Source organism: Rhipicephalus sanguineus, chromosome 6 (assembly GCF_013339695.2).
Source record: "Rhipicephalus sanguineus isolate Rsan-2018 chromosome 6, BIME_Rsan_1.4, whole genome shotgun sequence".
In the NCBI taxonomy this organism is placed as follows: domain Eukaryota; kingdom Metazoa; phylum Arthropoda; class Arachnida; order Ixodida; family Ixodidae; genus Rhipicephalus; species Rhipicephalus sanguineus.
In genome coordinates this window covers 69222033-69243662 of record NC_051181.1, presented here as the reverse complement: position 1 = coordinate 69243662, position 21630 = coordinate 69222033, and the positions used below count along the sequence as shown (strand labels likewise).

The 21630-nt window shown below is 51.9% G+C and overlaps 1 protein-coding gene across 3 annotated transcripts in view; it reads right to left on the bottom strand.

Annotated features, from left to right (window-relative positions):
• Positions 1–3592: 3592 nt before the first annotated feature.
• The window catches only part of LOC119395873 (glutamate receptor ionotropic, kainate 2), a 204913-nt gene continuing 186875 nt past the window's right edge, over positions 3593–21630 (bottom strand). For all 3 annotated transcript variants that reach the window (XM_037662879.2, XM_049416801.1, XM_037662878.2), the window contains exon 16: positions 3593–3815. The gene's annotated coding sequence lies outside the window, so the exon portion shown is untranslated. The remainder of the gene's footprint in view (positions 3816–21630) is intronic.

The window sequence follows — 21630 nt, the reverse complement described above, 5'->3', positions numbered from 1 at the left end:
TTCACCTCGCGAGACACACATGTCAGGCCTGTGTCTTTTTCGTTGTTCGCGACAAAGCTTCCAGAAGATAACATATCCTGACCATGTGGGTACCCCTCCCCCCCCACCTCCCCTCACCAACATGCAGCGCGGCGTTGCTGCACCCCGCGAGGCAAAATTCCGCCGAGGCCCGTGATCCCGACCCCCGCTTCTTGTCTTGTTTACCAAGAATCAGAAGAAATAATTAGCATTTCCAGTTCTATTCTTTAGCTTTTTTGTGGGGTGGCGGCACCCAGATGGGCCTGAACAAGGGCATTGTACACTTTATTCCCAGAACTTGTTGCTTTTTCATTTCTTCATATATAACTGCGACATAGCTCGCTACAAGCATGTCCATAGGTGACTAGAAAGGGTAGTACCAGAGTCATTCAATGCTTCTTATGGTCACGAAACTGCCGCGTCAGTTTCATATGGAGCCAGCGGCCGCCGCCAGAAGCGCAGCTGTGCTTGAGAGGCGATGCAAACGCTGCTATCGCTGGGGTTGTGTGTGGGAAGCCTCGGTGTTTAAGCTTTCTAAAGTTCCGCAACGGTCGCTTTGCTTTCACGCTTTTGCTTCCAGCACTCAGCATGCATAAATACATTTGTGAACGCGTTTTCTCTTTTAAAATGAGCACCCGGGAGGAAAAAAACCAGCTCAATTAAAACATGCAGCTCGCGGTGGTATCAGCAGAAAAAATACGAAACTTTGGGGATTAACGACAGAATACCAAGATATATAATTACGAACGCCGTAGCAGGGGACTTCTGTATGACTTTTGCCACCTGCAGGCACAGATGTTTCACCATGCTCGTAAGTCGCTCGGTGTACGCCGCCGGCCGCAAGTTGATTCGTCTCGCCTTCACGCTAGATGTTTGACAACAGTTGTGGCATGTAGAGAAAGACACAGTTTGACCTGTACTTTATTCCAGAAGACATTATTCTCTGTGAAATATATTCTACGCAACGTTTCTTTCACCTGCACCGGCAACGCACTCACACCGGCCGCCGGCCGGCTTGGTGCCGACGACGTAGCGAAGCCTACTTCGTATCGCTTCGTAGTTGTGGCAGGTAACTCTGCGGGAATACAACCGCTGACGAACAGCTTACTTTTCTTAAAGCTGGCAGTGTTCTTCGTAGTTCTTCCTCATTCGGCACATTGAAGCGAGTTATCCGTGGCGTCCGGGCTCGAAGGCTTGCACTTGTTTGGGTCCGGAAGCTCGATAGGGAAGAAACGTGGGTGAGCGCGCTCGCTCGCTCGCTCGCTGCGTGCGCCGGCGAGAGTTGCACTTGACTCTCATAACAGCTTCTATTCGTTGTAATAGTGCTTCGCTTTCACTCTGGCGTACAACCGATATGACTTATTTTCGTCTAGCCGACAGGGCCGAGCAGTGCAGCACTTAGCAGGTGATCGGCGCGCACTTACACTCCCCGTTGGTCCCTTTCTTGCCAGGCGTTTCCGCACGACACGCACTACGGTGCGGTCTAAACAGGGCGTCGGCGACGCTCGTAGCTCTTCTCAGGGTGACTCACGCGGTCCTTTGCATGGTGGTCGCACTGTAGATGAGCGAGATCGAGGTTTGCGCTTTGTGAGATACGAAGGAAGTCCTCAAAAATCCTTGGAACGGTGTCAGCCTTCAGCGTTGGTTTGTCGCGTTTCTGCGACACGGAGTCGCCGTTGATGTTAAAATCATACGCAGTGATAATGTCCGAGGCGTTAAAATGGTTCGCACACACACGTGTATACTTCGACTCAAAGTTAATTATCACCGCTTTCTTGCAGCGGTATGGCCCGCTTCCATTTCTCGCGCTGCTGCTTGTCTAACGGCAAACAAAACACCGACACCGTTTTGCTTCCCTTGTAGCCGGAACGGCACCTCGGCACGCAACATCTGTTAGGCATCCTAGTCCTGCGACAGCGTTTCCTCAAACTTGAACATATGATATCCAGCAGCTTGTCTCGCACTGCGCGAGTATTTCAATACGCGGACGGCGCAGACGATCGCCTCTGTGGCGCAGCGGCGGCGCGTTGCGGCATTTTCGAGCAGCGTATGAAGCTCGCCAATAGCGTGACGGCACATTTTCGTGACCATAAAGAGAATTGAATGACTCTGGTAGTACCTTGAAAATTCGCGATACCTGGCTTAAAACTTGCGAGCCAGGGCAGCGCATATACACTCCGCGTTCGATAAGAAAAAAAAAAAACACGAAGAAAGAACACAACGCAAACCATGCCGTGTTTCGCATCTTTATGGGAAATCCTATTAGCGCGCAGACTAAAGCTAGCTTGGAGATAACGCGCCGCGCTTGGGCGGCCACTGAAACCAGCGGGCAACGGACGCTTTACACAAGCAACACTGCGCATCGCTGCGGCGGCGGGAACCACGTGCCGCTCGTTAGCAGTAAAATGACAAAAATATGCTTGTAGCACTTTGATCTGATAGTTCTTTTTAAATGTAGGAACTTTTCTTGCTCTAACACGTGCCTTACGCCAACAACTTCATTATTAACCTCGGTACCAGGCGAGCAACGTGTTTCTGCATTGAAGCTCGTTCTTGACTTGACCAAGCAGGACAGCCTGCGCGTCTATGAAACGCGAAGGCCGACTTGGGCGTTTTCAAGTCCGCTGCTTGCTTCGGGCCGACTTGCTCAAGTCAAGTCGAAGGCACGAGCCAAGTAACATCTCTGCATTCGGGGGAAAGACCCCGCCTTTTGAGTGCGAAGAAGCCCAGCACAGGCGCAGCAGCTCTTACCCACTCCGTCTGTGTTCACCTCCCTACGTTGTCGTGGGCGCTTGCGCGCCCTTTTGTCGCTTATGCAGCACAATTTGCCGCACCCTGCTTCTTTATGACCAAACCAGCGCTGACCCTGTAGGAGCTCCTTTTCTTCGTGTCCACTCACCTTGACTCAAAGGAGGAAACGGCCCGCAAGATCGACGCCACTCGAGACGCAGGGCGTTTCAGTACTTTGCCTACTCTTTCTTTCCTTTTTTTGACATAGGCGGCTACGCGACCTGCTGAGCAAACGGGACGACCAGACCACACTTCCGGCGAACGCCTTCGTTCGCCGGCGTGCTATCGAGGAGTTGCTCGGATGATTTCACGAGAGACGGGCGTGTCGGCCGCGATGCCCCGCTCGCCCGTTCAGGACGCGCTCGTTCCCCTCGCCGTCGACGCTCTGTGACGGCTACTTCGACCGCCATGCCGTGCGCCTCTCATCGGCGGGGCCTTCGCCGCCTCGTCACCGACGTGCATCGCGCCCCTGGCTGAATCGTGGACCTGTCTGTGAACTCCTGTGACCGGCTCCCCATCTTTCCTCTCTTCTTCTCACTTCGTCGTTCTTGCTTGTCGACTATCTCTCACTTCTTTCCCTTTTCTTTCTACTTTTCTTTTATTCCCACCTTACCAGATAGATAGATAGATAGATAGATAGATAGATAGATAGATAGATAGATAGATAGATAGATAGATAGATAGATAGATAGATAGATAGATAGATAGATAGATAGATAGATAGATAGATAGATAGATAGATACGCTCAAAGTCGCAGAAGTTCGCTAAGAAATGCTTCGCATTTATGATATTTTTATACAAAGCATTTCGTCATTCGTGCTCCTTGGGACTTCGAATGCATAAGACAAATTGATGCTTTATGTTTTCTAGTTTTAACTGTCAGAAAGGCATTCTTTGAAACATCAGAGCCATTTCTCCTCGAGAAGGATGTCTGCAGAGCACCAGCCGGTTTTCTTGTATCCCTCAGTAGTTATGCCTACATCGACATCTTCTCCGCCAGGGGTACCTGCAAGTCAAATGAAGTAATTGCATGGAGATTTGCATTTTCTTTCAAGCTCGCACTCAGTGTGACGCACTGATATGAATTACCGGCTTGTACATTCTAACCTTTAGTCATGCATTTTATCTCCTCAAGATTTCAAGATTTTTCGCCTACATAAAAATGTATATATTCTAGGTGCAGTCAGAAACGAACGTTTAACACCGATATTTATTTGGTAGTTTCGACAACTTAGTGACAAGGAGTCAAAATCTCCCGTATATAATGAAAGTGTCCTGCACAACACCTTGTATGCGCGTAAATTCTCGGTGCATGAATGTTTTTGGAACAAAGGCGCTTTGAGCAGAGCACATCATATCTATCAACCACTTCTTTTTAATTTCCTCAATTTCTTGTATGTGGGCTATCGCATTTTTTTATCTGTATGCGACGCCTTAGCTTCAGCTTATACAAACCTAAATTTTTGCCGACGATGTGCAGGTGTTGTCAAATGTTCCCAGACTCGCTGCTATAGGATTACATGGGGCAGTGGTCTAGGAACTTTTCCACACGCCTTTACACCTGCAGCAGAAAACGTTACCACAAGCGATCCGTCGCCATGGCATCGAACCTGTCGCTCACATTCAAAACGCTGGAGAACGAATAGACTAGGAACGAGGAGAATATATGTCCGTTCCTTGTGCATTCGTTGCCTACCGCTGCCTTACCATAATTATACACCGAAGCCAACTCGCCCACCTGTTCATTTCCGTGCAATAACATCAGGACGCACTGCCTTCTGTCAGGCACTCCCGATTAAATACACGGTTTCTGCACGACACTTGTGATTGACATGCTCGGTATTATATATATATATATATATATATATATATATATATATATATATATATATATATATATATATGTATATATATATATATATATATATATATATATATATATATATATATATATATATATATATATCCACGCCCGCTTCTTGTTCACTAGCACCACCAGGGATGCCCACGGACTCTTCGCCGACTGGATGGTGTCGTCGCGTAGCATTTCGTCGACCTGTTTCTCCACGGCCTCGCGTTCTCGCATCGAAACTCTGTACGGGATCTGACGGAGTGGTCTGGCGCTTTCCTCTGTTATGATGCGATGTTTTGCCACGGGAGTCTGTCGAATTCTTGACGACGACGAAAAGCAGTCCTTGTATTGCAAGAGCAGGGTTTCGAGCTGTTCTTGATTGTGCTTCTGAAGGCTGGGATTGATGTCGAAAGCTGGTTGCAGCGATTTATTCGTCGGAGTAGGCTCGGGAGAATCGGTGAGGCCGAAAGCATTGCTGGCTTCGACGATTTCGATGTAGGCGACCGTCGTGCCTTTGCTCACGTGCTTGTACTCGTTGCTGAAATTCGTGAGCATAACTGTTGCTTTCCCTGCCCGCAGCTCTGCTACTCCTCTTGCGACGCAAATCTTGCGGTTAATCAAGTGGTGCTGGTCGGCTTCAACAACGCCTTCCAGGTCTGCTGATTTCTGAGTGTCGACGGAAATAATGACGCTGGAGCGAGGGGGAATGGCGACCTGGTCTTCAAGCACATTCAAGGCGTGCTTTCTTGGCGGAGTGTGCGGCGGTAGTGCCTTTTCCGTGGACAGTGTTATTGACTTAGACCTCAGGTCGATGATTGCACCATGAAGGCCTAAGAAGTCCATACCAAGGATGACATCTCTCGAGCAACGCGGCAGGATTACGAAGTTCGCAGGATAAATCCGGTTGTTAATGGTGAGTCTCGCTGTGCAGATTCCCTCCGGCGTTACGAGGTGACCTCCAGCTGTCCGGATTTCTGGGCCGTCCCAGGCTGTCTTACCTTTCTTCAGCTTCGCGGCAAACCGTCCACTGGTGACAGAATAGTCGGCTCCGGTGTCGACGAGAGCTGTGACGCTGTGGCCGTCGATAAGGACGTCGAGGTCGCTAGTTCGTCGTCTTGAATTGCAGTTAGGTCGTGGCGTCGGATCACGGCTACGTCGGTTTGTTCCGCTGCTTCCACGTTGCGTCGTGAGGTCTACTTCGGTCCTCGAGGTTTCGTCGTCAGGGGTTCGCGTCGTGTCCTGAAGCCTTCGTCGTGGCGGCGGCGGCGGCGGCGGAGGGTCTTCGGTATTTCGTCGTACAGCAACCGCACCTCCATCGGTTGCTGCCCTTAGTTTTCCGGATGCGGGCTAGGTGACCGGCCCCGGGTTGGGCCAGTGTATGGTCGGCGTTGGGGAGAGGCGTAGCGGCCTGGCGACGGCGATCGGGAAGGTACTCGAGGGGTCCACTGCGTTCCTGCCAGATAGTCGGCGATGTCACGTGGTCGTTCACCCTGCTGTGGACGCGGCGCGTCGACGGCGAACCCACGCAGTCCGATCTGTCGATAATGGCAGCGGCGGTAGGTGTGGCCGGCTTCTCCGCAGTGATAGCAGAGTGGACGATGGTCGGGGGCGCGCCAGACGTCGGTCTTCCTCGGCGTGACCGGCTGGCGGGCGGTATGACGTCGGTGGTGGCGGCGGTGGTGCCTGGCGGCGGAACTGATGGGCAGGCGCGGCGTCTTGACGTGGGCGAGGAGGGGGGGGGGGCGTTGCGTGGGGCTGCAGCAGCATAGCTCATTGCTTGTAGCTGCGGCGGTGCCGGCTGAGGAACAGCCAGTGACGCCGCACACGATCTGAATTCCTCCATGTCGTGCGCCTTAAACCGTTTTTTGCGCGTTAGCGAACATGGGGACTCTACTTTTTCCTGTGTTATTGTAATTTAGTTGTGTATGCGCTTGTTTTTTTCCCTTTCCATGTTCTGTTGCAAGCATCGGGACGATGCTTTTTCAGAGGGGGGCAATGCCATGCCCGCTTCTTCTTTTATTTTGATGTGTTCGAGTGTGTCCAGCAAGGACGGGTATCAACGCTCGACGCTGGCCGCGAAGCAGTGTTCGAGAAGCTTCACGATTTTAGTAGATCGTTTTGTTAAGATTGCGCGCCGCACGCGAATGTTCCAGCTTTGTCGAGAGATAACGCCGCCACCAATGATATTGCTGGAAAGTTCCATAGCGCTTGTATAAAAGCCGACGCGCTTGACCGCTTGTCAGTTGATCGACGGTCGACGCTCTGTTCGACGCTATCAGTGTATTGCTGTAGATTGACCTTCAGTTTCCCGGCCACAAGTTCGGCCAAATAAAGTTTCATCTCGGACGTGCTGACTGCTGTCTTCGTCGACGTCACGACCACGTGACAATATATATATATGTATATATATATATATATATATATATATATATATATATATATATATATATATATATATATATATATATATATATATTGTATGCTTTTGTGTGTGTGTGTGTCTGCGCCAGTCGTCTGCATGCAGCCTCCTGATTTAGAAGCAAGCAGGTACCATTCACATATTCACCTCCAGTCTCTCGTACAACGCTTACCGGAGATCAGTACGTAATACATTTATATAATGCAGGCAGTCAGATTTGATTTGTTATGAACACGGCAATCACTCCCAAACAACATGCAGTCTGCCGGCGTCCTTAATGCGAAATGTCCACAATCATTGCGTAGTGGCAGTTCTCACAAACGAGGCTGAAGCTCTAACGATAACAAGGAAACATGAAAAAGAAGTTAAAAATACACTGCGTGCAGTGTGACAGAAACTATAGGCGCAAGATTACGAGATCGAACGAGAGTACTTTTGTGAGGGTAGTTGATGTTCTAGCTGTCATTAAATGAAAGAAATGTGCATGATCCGGCCAAATAATGTGTAGCACAGACAAGCGATGGTCAGTTGGAGCAACGGAACGGCTAGCAAGAGCTGGGACACGCCGCAATAAATTAGGGAAGCTCGCAGGGATAATCTGGAATCGCCAACCACAAGATAAAATAAAACGGAGATCATTGGTCAAACGTTCGCCTGGCAGTGGACATAAAATTATCTGATAATGTGGATGATATGAACACTCATATCTGACCCAAACATTTTAAAGCGTGGGATGAGTCTTCGTGAGATGCTCGTCTGACTTAGCTGCACTGCTCGCATTTACCACCATCCATCGTACACGCGAGTCGCAAAACGTACACATCCTCAAACACCGTGCCTGAATAGTGAAATGCTCGCAATGACTGCAATGCCTAAAGAGTTGTCACCGTCAACTTTACCTCTCGCGCACATTGCTTGTCAATGATAGGGAGGCAACTTATCACCGCCCCCCCACACACCCCTGATGCCCGCATGGGAACTTGACTAACGTACTGCAGATGACTTGAGAAAGTGTTAAGGCGAGCTCCTTGGTATGTGCAGTTCAAAAATGAGATGGTATACGAAGACCCCACAACGTGCAACGCATCGTACATCGGCCAGTCTGGACGACCTCTCAGTGACCGCCTACGAGTGGACGCGAACAACGTAAAGAATAAACTCGGTAGCAATTTAGCTATTCAGTGCGCAGACTGTGGGTGCTCTCCGTTGCTAAAAAAAACCAAGTTTTTGCGCACATACAAGGACAGCCTGGCACGTGAAATATATGAAACGTTGACGATGACGTGCAAAGGCGCGGATTGTGTCAATACCCCTGCGCTCACCGTAGCACACAAGGAATGCCGATATCTGAGTCAATAATCAGAAGCATCTTGCGGTGTTATCATCGTCACACCCATGTGATTAGGTGTTTTCCCCTCTCTTCATTCTCTCGTCCATTATATATATATATATATATATATATATATATATATATATATATATATATATATATATATATATATATATTGTACTGAATATGAATGACAGACGCTCCGCTGTTACGGAAGACGACGACGACGATCGGTGGCCGTGGTTGTCGCTCGCGCACGCGCTCGCCAGTAGCCAGACCTGCCTGATAAAGAGCCTTTCGCAAAGCAACGTCTGACCTTTTCTTGACGTACAACACCCCTATTTCAAGTGGTGGAGGTGCTGGGGTTCCCGTCAACCTGGAACTTCGCAATCGGACGCTACCATCGCCTTTCACCATGACTGCTCCTGGCCCTTCGCAAGCTGCCGCAACCACGACAGTCTTCTGTACGGGTGTGCCTCGGCAACGCGACCCACCCGTCTTTCGCGGAAACGACGAGCACGACGTGGAGGATTGGATCGTCGAGTATGAAATAGTAAGCGCTTCCAACAAATGGGACGACTGCGACAAGCTCACCAACGTGCGCTTTTACCTCGCTGATGTGGCCAGCCTCTGGTTTAAAAACCATGAGGGTGAAATCACCAACTGGTCGACGTTTAAGACAACCATCGCGGCGGTCTTCGGTCGTCCCGCCGTGCGCCGGCTTCGCGCGGAACAGCGTCTACGTAGTCGAGTCCAGCGCAGGGACGAGACCTTTACAAGCTACATCGAGGATGTCTTGTCTCTTTGCAAGCGCGTCGACCCATCTCTCGCCGAAATCGACAAAATCAAACACATCATGAAAGGAGTGGACGACGATACGTTCCAGATGCTCGTCGCTCGGAATCCTCAGACTGTCGCCGACGTGGTCCAGCTCTGTCAGTCATATGACGAGTTGCGAAAGCAGCGCGTCTCGACGCGCCGTGCAGCCGAAGATACAGCTGAGGTTTCCGCCCTTGTCAACGACGTCGCCGCTGACCATGCCGTTTTACTGCCGCATATAAAGCAGTTCATCCGCGAGGAAGTTGCGCGTCAACTTTCCCTTGTCACCCGAACACCTGAGCCAGTAACATCATTAGACCCACGTCTACGCCAGGTCATTGAGACACAAGTAGCGCAACTTGAAATACGGGTGTTGTACGTCAAGAAAAGGTCAGACGTTGCTTTGCGAAAGGCTCTTTATCAGGCAGGTCTGGCTACTGGCGAGCGCGTGCGCGAGCGACAACCACGGCCACCGATCGTCGTCGTCGTCTTCCGTAACAGCGGAGCGTCTGTCATTCATATTCAGTACAATATATATATATATATATATATATATATATATATATATATATATATATATATATATATATATATATATATATATATATATATATATATATATTGCCACGCCCGCTTTTTCTTTTATTTTGATGTGTTCGAGTTTGACCAGCAAGGACGGTTATCAACGCTCGACGCTGGCCCCGAAGCAGTGTTCGAGAAGCTTCACGATTTTCGTAGATCATTTTGTTAAGATTGCGCGCCGCACGCGAATGTTCAGCTTTCTCGAGAGGTAACGCCGCCATCAGCGATATTGCTGGAAAGTTCCATCGCGCCTGTATAAAAGCCGACGCGCTTGACCGCTTGTCAGTTGATCGACGGACGACGCCCTGTTCGCCGCTATCATTGTACAGCGTGTATTGCTGTAGTTCTAGTTCTCATTTTCCGGCCACAAGTTCGGCCAAATAAACAGTTTCATCCTGCAAACGCCGACTGCTGTCTTCGTTGACGTCACGACCACGTGACATCTGGTGGAGGTGCTGCTTCTTCCATGATCCGGACGCCCCCGCGAAGCGCTGACCCAAGCCCAAGCCGCGACGAGGACGACGGCAAGGAGAACCCGGATCGTCGAACAAGCCGCAGGCAGAAGGGACTGCCGCCAGAGCACCGGCTCCTTCCCGAAAAAGACAGACAGTCGCAGATCCCAAGATCCACCGCAGCGACGATGACCGACCCCGTGCAGCCTGCGCCGATCCTTCTTCGGCATCCCAAGGAGCCGCCAACCTTCCGCGGGTCGTCGTTTGAAGACCCGGAGACCTGGCTTGAAACATACGACCGTGTCGCCGCCTTTAACAACTGGACCAATGAAGACAAGCTGCGTCACGTGTACTTTTACCTCGAAGACGCGGCCAGAACCTGGTTTGAGAATCGGGAGTCCTCAATGCAGACCTGGGATCTTTTCCGCAGCGCATTCCTGCACACGTTCACAAGCGTCGTCCGCAGGGAAAGAGCCGCTTCTTTGCTGGAGACCCGGGTGCAGCTGCCAAACGAAAACGTCACCATCTTCACGGAAGAGATGACTCGACTTTTTCGTCAGGCCGACGCTGCGATGGCGGAAGACAAAAAAGTTCGCCTGCTCATGCGGGGTGTCAAACAAGAACTTTTCGCGGGACTTGTCCGCAACCCGCCCACGACGGTCGCCGAATTCGTCACCGAGGCTACGACTATTGAGAAGACACTGGACATGCGGACGAAACAGTACAACCGCTCGACGCTGTCTGCAACATATTCCGAAGTGCACTCACTAGCCACCGACGACTTGCGCGAAACCATCCGAGCGATCGTGCGGGAGGAGTTGCGCAAGCTGTTACCTTCGCCGCAGCCTCAAGTGGACTCGATCGCAGACATTGTCCGCGAGGAAATCAAAGAGTCACTGGGTGTTCCTCAGCCGGCACCGCCGCAGCTTCAAGCAATGAGCTATGCTGCTGCAGCCCGACGCAACGCCCCCCCTCCTCGCCCACGTCAAGACGTCGCGCCGCCCCAGCAGTTCCGCCGCCAGGCACCACCGCCGCCACCACCGACGTCATACCGCCCGCCAGCTGGTCAGCGATACACACCGAGGAAGACCGACGTTTGGCGCGCCCCCGACCATCGTCCACTCTGCTACCACTGCGGAGAAGCCGGCCACACCTACCGCCGCTGCCATTATCGACAAATGGGATTGCGTGGGTTCGCCGTCGATGCGCCACGTCCACAGCAAGGGGAACGACCACGTGACATCGCCGACTACCTGGCCCTCTCCCCAACGCCGACCATACACTGGCCCAACCCGGGGCCGGTCACCTAGCCCGCATCCGGAAAACTAAGGGCAGCAACCGATGGAGGAGCGGTTGCTGTACGACGAACTACCGAAGATCCTCCGCCGACGACGACGACGTCGCGACGAAACCTTCAGAACACGACGCGAACCAGACAGACCCCTGACGACGAGATCTTGCGGACCAAAGAAGACCCGACGACGCAACATGGAAGCAGCAGAACAAACCGACGCAGCCGTGACCCGACGCCGAGACCCAACCGCAACGCAAGACGACGAACTAGCGACCTCGACGTTCTCATCGACGGCCACAACGTCACCGCTCTCGTCGATACTGGAGCCGACTATTCTGTCATCAGTGGACCGTTCGCGACGAAGCTGAAGAAAGTCAAGACCGCCTGGGAAGGCCCCGAAATCCGCACAGCGGGAGGTCACCTAGTAACGCCGGCAGGAATCTGCACAGCGAGGGTCTCCATCAACAACCGGATTTATCCCGCAAGCTTCGTAGTCCTTCAGCATTGCTCCCGAGATGTCATCATTGGTATGGACTTCTTAAGCCTTCATGGTGCAGTCATCGACCTCAGATCGAAGTCGATAACACTATCTACAGAAAAAGCATTACCGCGGTACGCGCCGCCAGGGAAGCATGCCTTGAATGTGCTGGAAGACCAAGTCACCATTCCCCCTCGCTCCAGCGTCATCATTTCCGTCGGCTCTCAGAAAGTAGCAGACCTGGAAGGCGTCATTGAAGGCGACCAGCACCAGTTGATTAACCGCGAGATTTGCGTCGCAAGAGGAATAGCAGAGTTGCGGGGAGGCAAAGCAACAGTGATGCTCACAAATTTTAGCAACGAGTATAAGCACGTAAACAAAGGCACGACAGTCGCCTACATCGAAGAAATCACGGCTACGTCGATGGCTTTCGCCATCGCCGATTCTTCCGAGCCAGCACCGACGAACCAAGCTTCTCAACCAGTTTTCGACGTTAATCCTAGCCTTCCGAAGCATAAACAAGCACAGCTCAAAACCCTGCTCTTGAAATACAGGGACTGCTTTTCGTCATCGTCACGAATCCGCCAGACCCCAGTCGCAAAACATCGCATCATAACAGAGGAAAATGCCATGCCACTCCGGCAGAGCCCGCACAGAGTTTCAACGCGAGAACGCGAATCCATAAAGAAACAAGTCGACGAAATGCTACGCGACGACATCATCCAGCCGTCGAAGAGTCCATGGGCGTCACCCGCGGTGTTAGTGAAGAAGAAAGACGGAACCCTACGCTTCTGCGTCGATTATCGCCGCCTGAACAAAATCACGAAGAAGGACGTCTACCCTCTCCCACGGATAGACGACACCCTGGATCGACTTTACAACGCGAGGTACTTTTCGTCGATGGACCTCAAGACCGGCTATTGGCAAATCGAAGTCGACGAGAGAGACCGAGAGAGACCGAGAGAAGGCTGCCTTTATAACACCAGACGGCCTCTTCGAGTTCAAGGTTATGCCCTTTGGTCTTTGCTCAGCACCTGCGACGTTCCAGCGCGTTATGGACACCGTGCTGGCTGGATTGAAGTGGCAGACTTGCCTTGTGTACTTGGACGACGTCATTGTGTTTGCCTCAAGCTTCGACGAACACCTCCGGCGCCTTGACACTGTACTACAAGCAATCAAGACCTCCGGACTCACCTTGAAGCCTGAAAAGTGCCGCTTCGCATACGAGGAGCTCTTGTTCTTGGGTCACGTGATCAGCAAGGATGGTGTTCGCCCGGACCCGCGGAAAACAGCTGCCATCGCTGACATCCCGACGCCCACCGACAAGAAGGCCGTACGCCGTTTTCTCGGCTTGTGCGCCTATTACAGACGTTTCGTCAAGGAATTTTCACGGATCGCCGAGCCACTGACGCAACTCACGAAGGCCGACGTCGAATTCAGGTGGGAAACGTCGCAAGTTCAAGCATTTCAAGAACTGAAACGACGCCTGCAGACGCCTCCCATACTTGCGCATTTCGACGAATACGCCGATACGGAAATCCACACCGACGCAAGCAGCGTAGGACTCGGCGCCGTCTTTGTGCAAAAGACCGACGGATTCGAAAGGGTCATCAGTTATGCTAGCCGCTCGCTATCAAAGGCAGAAATCAACTACTCCACAACAGAAAAGGAGTGCCTGGCCATCGTCTGGGCTACATCGAAGTTTCGCCCCTACCTCTACGGCCGGCCCTTCAAAGTTGTGAGCGACCACCACGCCTTGTGTTGGGTAGCTAACTTGAAGGACCCTTCAGGTCGCCTCGCACGGTGGAGCCTACGACTTCAAGAATTTGACATAACCGTCGTTTACAAGTCCGGAAGAAAACACTCCGACGCTGACTGCCTGTCCCGCGCCCCCGTCGACCCACCGCCGCAAGACGACATGGAGGATGGCTGCTTCTTGGGAACCATAAGTGCCGGAGACTTCGCCGAACGACAGCGAGCGGACCCCGAACTCAGAGGCCTTGTGGAATACCTCGAGGGCAGGACCACCGTCGTTCCCAAGTTAATCACGCGAGGACTGACGTCGTTTTTCTTGCGCAACGGTGTTCTCCTTAAGAAGAACTTCTCGTCGCTTCGAGCCGATTCCCTTCTGGTAGTGCCCTCGACATTGCGACCAGAGGTCCTCCAGGCTCTGCCTGACGACCCGACGTCTGGACACCTGGGTGTTTCTCGGACGCTCGCAACAATACAGGAAAAGTACTACTGGCCGCGCCTTGTCGCCGACGTAACTCGCTACGTCAAGACCTGTCGGGACTGTCAGCGACGCAAGACACCGCCGACTAGGCCAGCCGGACTACTGCAGCCTATCGAACCACCTCGACGGCCGTTCCAGCAAACTGGGATGGACTTACTGGGGCCGTTCCCGACGTCCAATACCGGAAACAAATGGATCGTCGTAGCTACCGACTACCTCACCCGCTACGCCGAGACAAGGGCCCTACCCAGAGGCAGTGCCGCCGAGGTAGCGAAGTTCTTCGTTGAGAACATCCTCCTGCGTCATGGCGCCCCAGAGGTCCTCATCACCGACAGAGGTACGGCGTTTACGGCTGACCTAACTCAGGCAATACTGAGATACAGCCAAACAAGGCACCGCCGGACCACAGCGTACCACCCACAGACCAATGGCCTCACCGAGCGGCTAAACAAGACCATCGCCGACATGCTGGCCATGTATGTCGACGTCGAACACAAGACGTGGGATGCCATCCTTCCGTATGTGACCTTCGCATACAACACGGCCATGCAAGAAACGACGCAAATGACGCCGTACACGCTGGTCTACGGAAGGAGCCCGGCAACGACGCTCGACGCAATACTACCACCGCCACCGACGAAGACGACCTCGACGTTGCCGCCTATTTGCAACGCGCCGAAGAAGCTCGACAGCTCGCACGCCTGCGCATCAAGAACCAGCAGAGGGTCGACAGCCGTCACTATAATCTTCGACGACGCCACATGGAGTACCAAGGCGGTGACCGTGTGTGGGTCTGGACGCCGATACGCCGACGTGGGCTCAGTGAAAAACTTCTTCGGCGATACTTCGGGCCATACAAGGTGCTTCGACGTCACGGCGCTCTTGACTACGAGGTCGTCCCGGACGGAATTACGAACCCCCAGCGACGCCGCGCACGACCTGAAGTCGTCCATGTCGTGCGCCTTAAGCCGTTTTTTGCGCGTTAGCGAACCTGGGGACTCTACTTTTTCCTTTGTTATCGTAATTTATTTGTGTATGCACTTGTTTTTTTCCTTTCCATGTTGCAAGCATTGGGACGATGCTTTTTCAGAGGGGGGCAATGCCACGCCCGCTTCTTCTTTTATTTTGATGTGTTCGAGTTTGACCAGCAAGGACGGTTATCAACGCTCGACGCTGGCCCCGAAGCAGTGTTTGAGAAGCTTCACGATTTTCGTAGATCATTTTGTTAAGATTGCGCGCCGCACGCGAATGTTCCAGCTTTCTTGAGAGATAACGCCGCCACCAGCGATATTGCTGGAAAGTTCCATCGCGCCTGTATAAAAGCCGACGCGCTTGACCGCTTGTCAGTTGACCGACGGACGACGCCCTGTTCGCCGCTATCATTGTACAGCGCGTATTGCTGTAGTTCTAGTTCTCATTTTCCGGCCACAAGTTCGGCCAAATAAACAGTTTCATCCTGCAAACGCCGACTGCTGTCTTCGTTGACGTCACGACCACGTGACTATATATATATATATATATATATATATATATATATATTTAAACGCAAAATGAATCCAGTGTTAGAAGTCGGCGCCCGTCATCGTTCTTTTCCCCTGTTATGTGTTTCCAAAAGCACTGTTTATTCAAATGGCACTTCAGAAACCCGCCACGGTGGTCTAGTGGTAATGGTGCTTCACTGCTGACCCGAAGGTCTCGGGACCGAAACCCAACCCGGGCGGCCGCGTTTCAATAAGGGCAAAGTGCTAGATGTCCGAGTACCTAGCTTTAGGTGCGCGTCAGAAAATCCCAGAGGGTCGAAATTTGCGGTGCCCTCCTCTACGGCGCCTCTGATAATCATATAATTTTTTTAAACCCAAGCAATGATTATTATACCAAACTCAGTAAATTTACAATAAATGAACTCTTTATTCCCCTCTTTATGAACACAATAGAGCGTGTATGCAAAAGAACAGGAATCACGCAGCAGTTTGAAAACGCGCTTACGGCATGGCAACAATGCGACAAGGAACATATTTGACTAAGTAAGCGCACGCAGAAGTTCGTGTCTTAAGACGAGAGCAAAAATACATACAGAATACATATACCAAATCACGAGCTATAAGGCAGTCGAGTAGCATTGCAAGCCTTAAATAAAATACCGTAAAATTCAAATGAAGAAATTTCAGTATTCTTGCTGATGCTTGAAAACTTCAAGAGTAGCGTTATGTAAAACGCTGTGCTTGTATCGGAAAGTTTAATGCAGGAGGGCCAAATTTTGAATTAAATTATTTTAATATTTCTTGCAAAGAGACCTTATTACATTGAAATGTGTGAAGATCACATGAAAGTTTATGCTCGCATGATAGAGATCAGTACACAGATGGACAAAGCGGTACCGGCCAAGATGTGCAACGACATACCGGGGTGGTGAGAAGTTCCCAGGCCGTTATCCAACGTATTCCTATGAGGATGCGCCCTTGGAACTTTTGAGCAAGCCTGTGTATTGTTCATGTGCGCAAGAAACTAAATGTTCAACAGTGTCCACATGTATGTGGCTGTTGCTGCAGCATTCTTATACGTAATAATAACTTCAAGACATAAATATTCCACTTTTTAATAATGCTAACGTCGTAATAACATTTTTCTGTATGTACAGTGCATGCCTTTGTGTCTTAGCAACCAGCCTAGTCGCGTATTTCTGAGCGAGAACAGTAATACACATAACATTATTCGTACTTGCGCCACTGACCGCGTGACCGTCGTTAAGGGTCGTAGTTCAGAACAACTTTTCGAATAATATTGCCACATGCCTTCATGTATGAGCCATCCGCTGTGGCACGTACACGCGAGTGGAGAAGAAGAGAACGTTGTTGTTGCTGGTCTGGTTCTGGGGAAGACGTCAACACCTGGCTGTCTGTCTTATTTCGCCCGTGACACTGGTGGAGGTGCTGGGTACATGCACCTTGGCTCCCAATTTCCAGCCGTGACTCCTAGCAACTTGGAGAGAGCCACAGCTCCCACAACAAGAAGCAGCCGCCGCATGCTAGGACTACCCCCCGAATTCGGTCCCTTGTCAAGACTTGACAAGATGACAACCTCGACTATAAGCCAGGCGAGTCAAACCAACGACGCCTATTCTTCTCCGCTCCCGCATGTTTTTCATGCACCGCAGACACCACGGTCTTTCCACGGAGACATTTTTGAGGATGTTGATGACTGGCTCGACCACTTTGATCGAGTTGCCAGCATCAATGAATGGGATGAAGGCCGCAAGCTGCGGAGGGTTTACTTCGCATTAGAAGACTCTGCCAAAACATGGTACGAGAACCACGAGGGTTCCTTTGCGACGTGGCAAGAGTTTAGCCGCCAGCTCCGCGACGCGTACCGCAACGCTGAAAGGAAGGAGAGAGCGGAACAAGCCATCTCGTCTAGGAACCAGCGACCAAACGAGAGAGTTTCGATGTTTGTCGAGGACATGCTTCGACTCTTCAGGCGGGCCGACCCTGCGATGTCCGAGGAAAAGAAGGTGCGGCATTTGATGCGTGGGGTTAAAGAACAGCTCTTCGCCGGGCTAGTACGCAATCCACCAAGGACCGTGGCTGAGTTCATCAGTGAGGCGACCACGATGGAACGTACTCTCCAGCAGCGGTCGTCACAGTACGAACGCCACGACATAACGGCCACGGCATGCTCTATCGGGTCTGACAGCGAGAGGCAGGCCCTCGCAGACTTCATAAGAAGTGTCGTGCGGGACGAGCTCCGCCAACTCCAAGCAGTGGGACCTCAACCAACCGCGCCAGCATTCTTGGACGTCATCAGAAATGAAATCAGACAGGCGGTCGCACCACTCGCACCACCAAGACCTGAGGTCCCTGTCCTGACTTATGCGGCGGCCCTACGATCTCCTGCACCACATGCTACTGGTCCTACTTTGGGGACCATGGACCCGCCTAGTCATCTATTCCAGGATGCCTCTTCGACTTCGCCCCCTGCGTCAAGGTTCCCGAGCGCACCCACGTATCAGCCGTCCGGCTCAAGACAGAACGCTACCAAGGCAAGCGTGTGGCGCACGTCGGATAACCGTCCGCTATGTTACCACTGTGGCGAGGCGGGCCACGTGTATCGTACTTGTCAGTACCGCCAACTCGGTCTACGCGGCTTCCACCCTGATGCTCGGTGCCCACGCTACGGTGAGCGCCCCCGTGAAATCGAAGCGTACCTTACAGGCCAGCAAATTCATCCCACTGTTCAACGCCGCCAATCACGATCACCGTCGCCTCGCCGCTCCATGTCACCTAGTTTGCCTTTGTCGTCCTACGCTCCTTTCAGAAGCCGGTCACCGAGTCCCCACAGGGGAAACTAGGAACCGCGGCTTCTGGGGGTGAAGTCGCTTCCCAACGAACTGCCAAAGAGCCTCCCTCGACGCAACGACCCGATGATGACCGTTCAGATTTTTCGTTATTTTCCGAGAGTAGCAAAACTGTTTCTGCCGACATCACCGTATTCGTCGATAATCATGCTGTCACTGCCCTCGTCGACACTGGCGCCGATTATTCAGTTATGAGCGGCGCCCTGGCATCTAAACTGAGGAAAGTTACGACCGCATGGCAAGGACCCCCGTTGCGCACGGCAGGTGGCCATCTGGTGAAGCCGACTGGAATGTGCACAGCACGTATTCGGATACGTGCATCGACGTTCACGGGCTCCTTCCTCGTATTACCTGTGTGCTCCCGTCCGCTCATTCTGGGACTGGACTTTCTTCGTGAATACGGCGCAGTCATTAATCTACGTGAGCTGCTAGTGTCGTTCGAGGACCCCTTTCATCCTGAAGCTGAGGCTGACAACACCCCCTTCTCGAAGACAGCCCTACGCGTGTCCGCCGAATCTGTGACTCTGCCTCCTCGTAGCAGCCTCTTTGTCAGCGTTGAATGTGAGCAGGACGTCCCCGACACTGTAATCGCGGAGGGAAATTTGTCTCTCCTTCTTACACAACAAATCTGCGTCGCCCGAGGTCTTGTTCAACCCACAAATAGACAGGCTCGCCTACTAGTCACGAACTTCAGCGAGGAGTATCGCCATCTTACAAGGCGCACTGCGATCGCATACCTTGAAGACATTGCCGACGTCTCGGGTCCCTCAACATTAGCTGCCCTTTCGTCGTGCGACCACTCCGGCATGCCATTCGCGAGCACTCTCGACGTAAACCAGGATCTACCTTCCGCACAACGGGCGCGTCTTTTGGGTATACTCGATTCATTTCGAGATTGCTTCGCTACAACATCGAAGGTGAAATAGACGCCGCTTGCCAAGCATCGTATCATCACCGAGCCTACCGAGAGACCTGTTCGACAACACGCCTACAGGGTGTCGCAAAAAGAACAAGACGCCATACGTCAGCAAGTCCAGCAGATGCTCAAGGACGACGTCATCCAGCCGTCGACTAGTCCCTGGGCTTCCCCTGTTGTGTTGGTGAAGAAAAAAGATGGTGCCCTGCGCTTTTGCGTTGATTATCGAAAGTTGAACAAGATCACGAAGAAGGACGTTTATCCTTTACCCCGAATAGATGACTCCTTGGACCGCATACGGAACGCTCGATACTTTTCTTCCATGGATCTACGCAGCGGCTACTGGCAAATTGCAGTTGACGAGCGTGACCGCGAAAAGACCGCTTTTATTACTCCTGACGGTCTCTACGAGTTCAAAGTCCTTCCTTTCGGCTTATGCTCAGCGCCAGCTACTTTTCAAAGAATGATGGACACGGTTCTTTCTGGGCTCAAATGGCAATCATGTCTTGTCTACCTAGACGACGTGGTGGTCTTCTCTGACACCTTTGAACAGCACATCCAGCGCCTCCAGACAGTTCTTGAGGCGATTCGAACAGCCGGACTGTCTCTCAAACCTGAGAAATGTCATTTTGCCTACGAAGAACTCAAGTTTCTTGGTCACGTCGTGAGTCACGCTGGTATCCGCCCAGACCCTGAGAAAACAAGCGCCGTCGCCGCATTTCCCGTGCCAACAAACAAGCGCGATCTACGCCGATTCCTGGGGCTGTGCGCTTACTACCGACGCTTTGTCAAAGGTTTTTCCAAAATCGCTGAACCCCTCAACCACCTTACGAAAGAAGGCGTACCGTTTGTTTGGGGTCAGGAACAGCGACATGCCTTCGATACCCTGCGAAGCCATCTCCAGGCTCCCCCTGTACTCGGTCACTTTGACGAGACCGCTGCCACAGAGCTACACACCGATGCCAGCAACGTCGGGCTTGGAGCTGTATTAGTTCAATGGCAAAATGGCCTAGAGCGTGTGATTGCCTATGCCAGCCGAACATTATCATCAGCAGAGAAAAACTACTCTGCAACAGAAAAAGAATGCTTAGCTGTTGTTTGGGCTATAACAAAGTTTCGACCATACTTGTACGGACGCCCATTCAGAGTAGTTAGCGACCACCATTCTCTATGCTGGCTCGCCAATCTCAAAGACCCTTCAGGTCGTCTGGCACGGTGGAGCCTTCGGCTGCAAGAATTTGACGTTACCATCATTCACAAGTCAGGACGCAAACACACCGACGCTGACTGTCTCTCACGTGCACCAGTCGGAAGTGCCAACGCAGACCTTGATGAGGACGACACTTTCCTTTCCTCTGTATCAGCAACCGACTTGGCTCAACAACAGCGCGACGACTTGGAACTCAGCCCACTAATTGACTATCTGGAAGGGCGCACATCTAGTCTTCCTCGAAATTTCGCACGCTCGCTAGCCTCCTTTTGTTTCCGGGATGGAGTCCTTTATAAGAAGAACTTCGACCATACGCAAGCTACTTACCTGCTAGTTGCGCCGACCTCGCTTCGTGACGATATTTTACATGCTTGCCACGACGAACCATCGGCCGGACACTTTGGCTACACGCGCACATTGCAACGAATTCGTCGCTCCTATTACTGGCCACGTCTCACGAAGACTGTCAAGCATTACGTTCGCACATGTCGCGACTGCCAACGTCGTAAGACTCCACCTGTCCGACCAGCGGGACTGTTACAACAATCGCCACACCGAAAGCACCATTTCATAAGGTTGGCATGGACTTGCTCGGATCATTCCCCACGTCTGCGTCTGGAAATCGGTGGATTGTGGTCGCCACCGATTATTTAACACGATACTGCGAAACAAAGGCCCTGCCCAAAGCTACCGCAGCTGACATCGCCCACTTTTTCGTCAACAATATCGTCCTCCGTCACGGAGCGCCAGCTGTCATAATTACTGATCGTGGAGCAGCTTTCACCGCAGAGATGCTACAGGAAGTCTTTAGGCTCAGTGGCACAGAACATCGCAAAACCACGGCTTATCACCCTCAAACAAACGGACTCACTGAACGGCTGAACA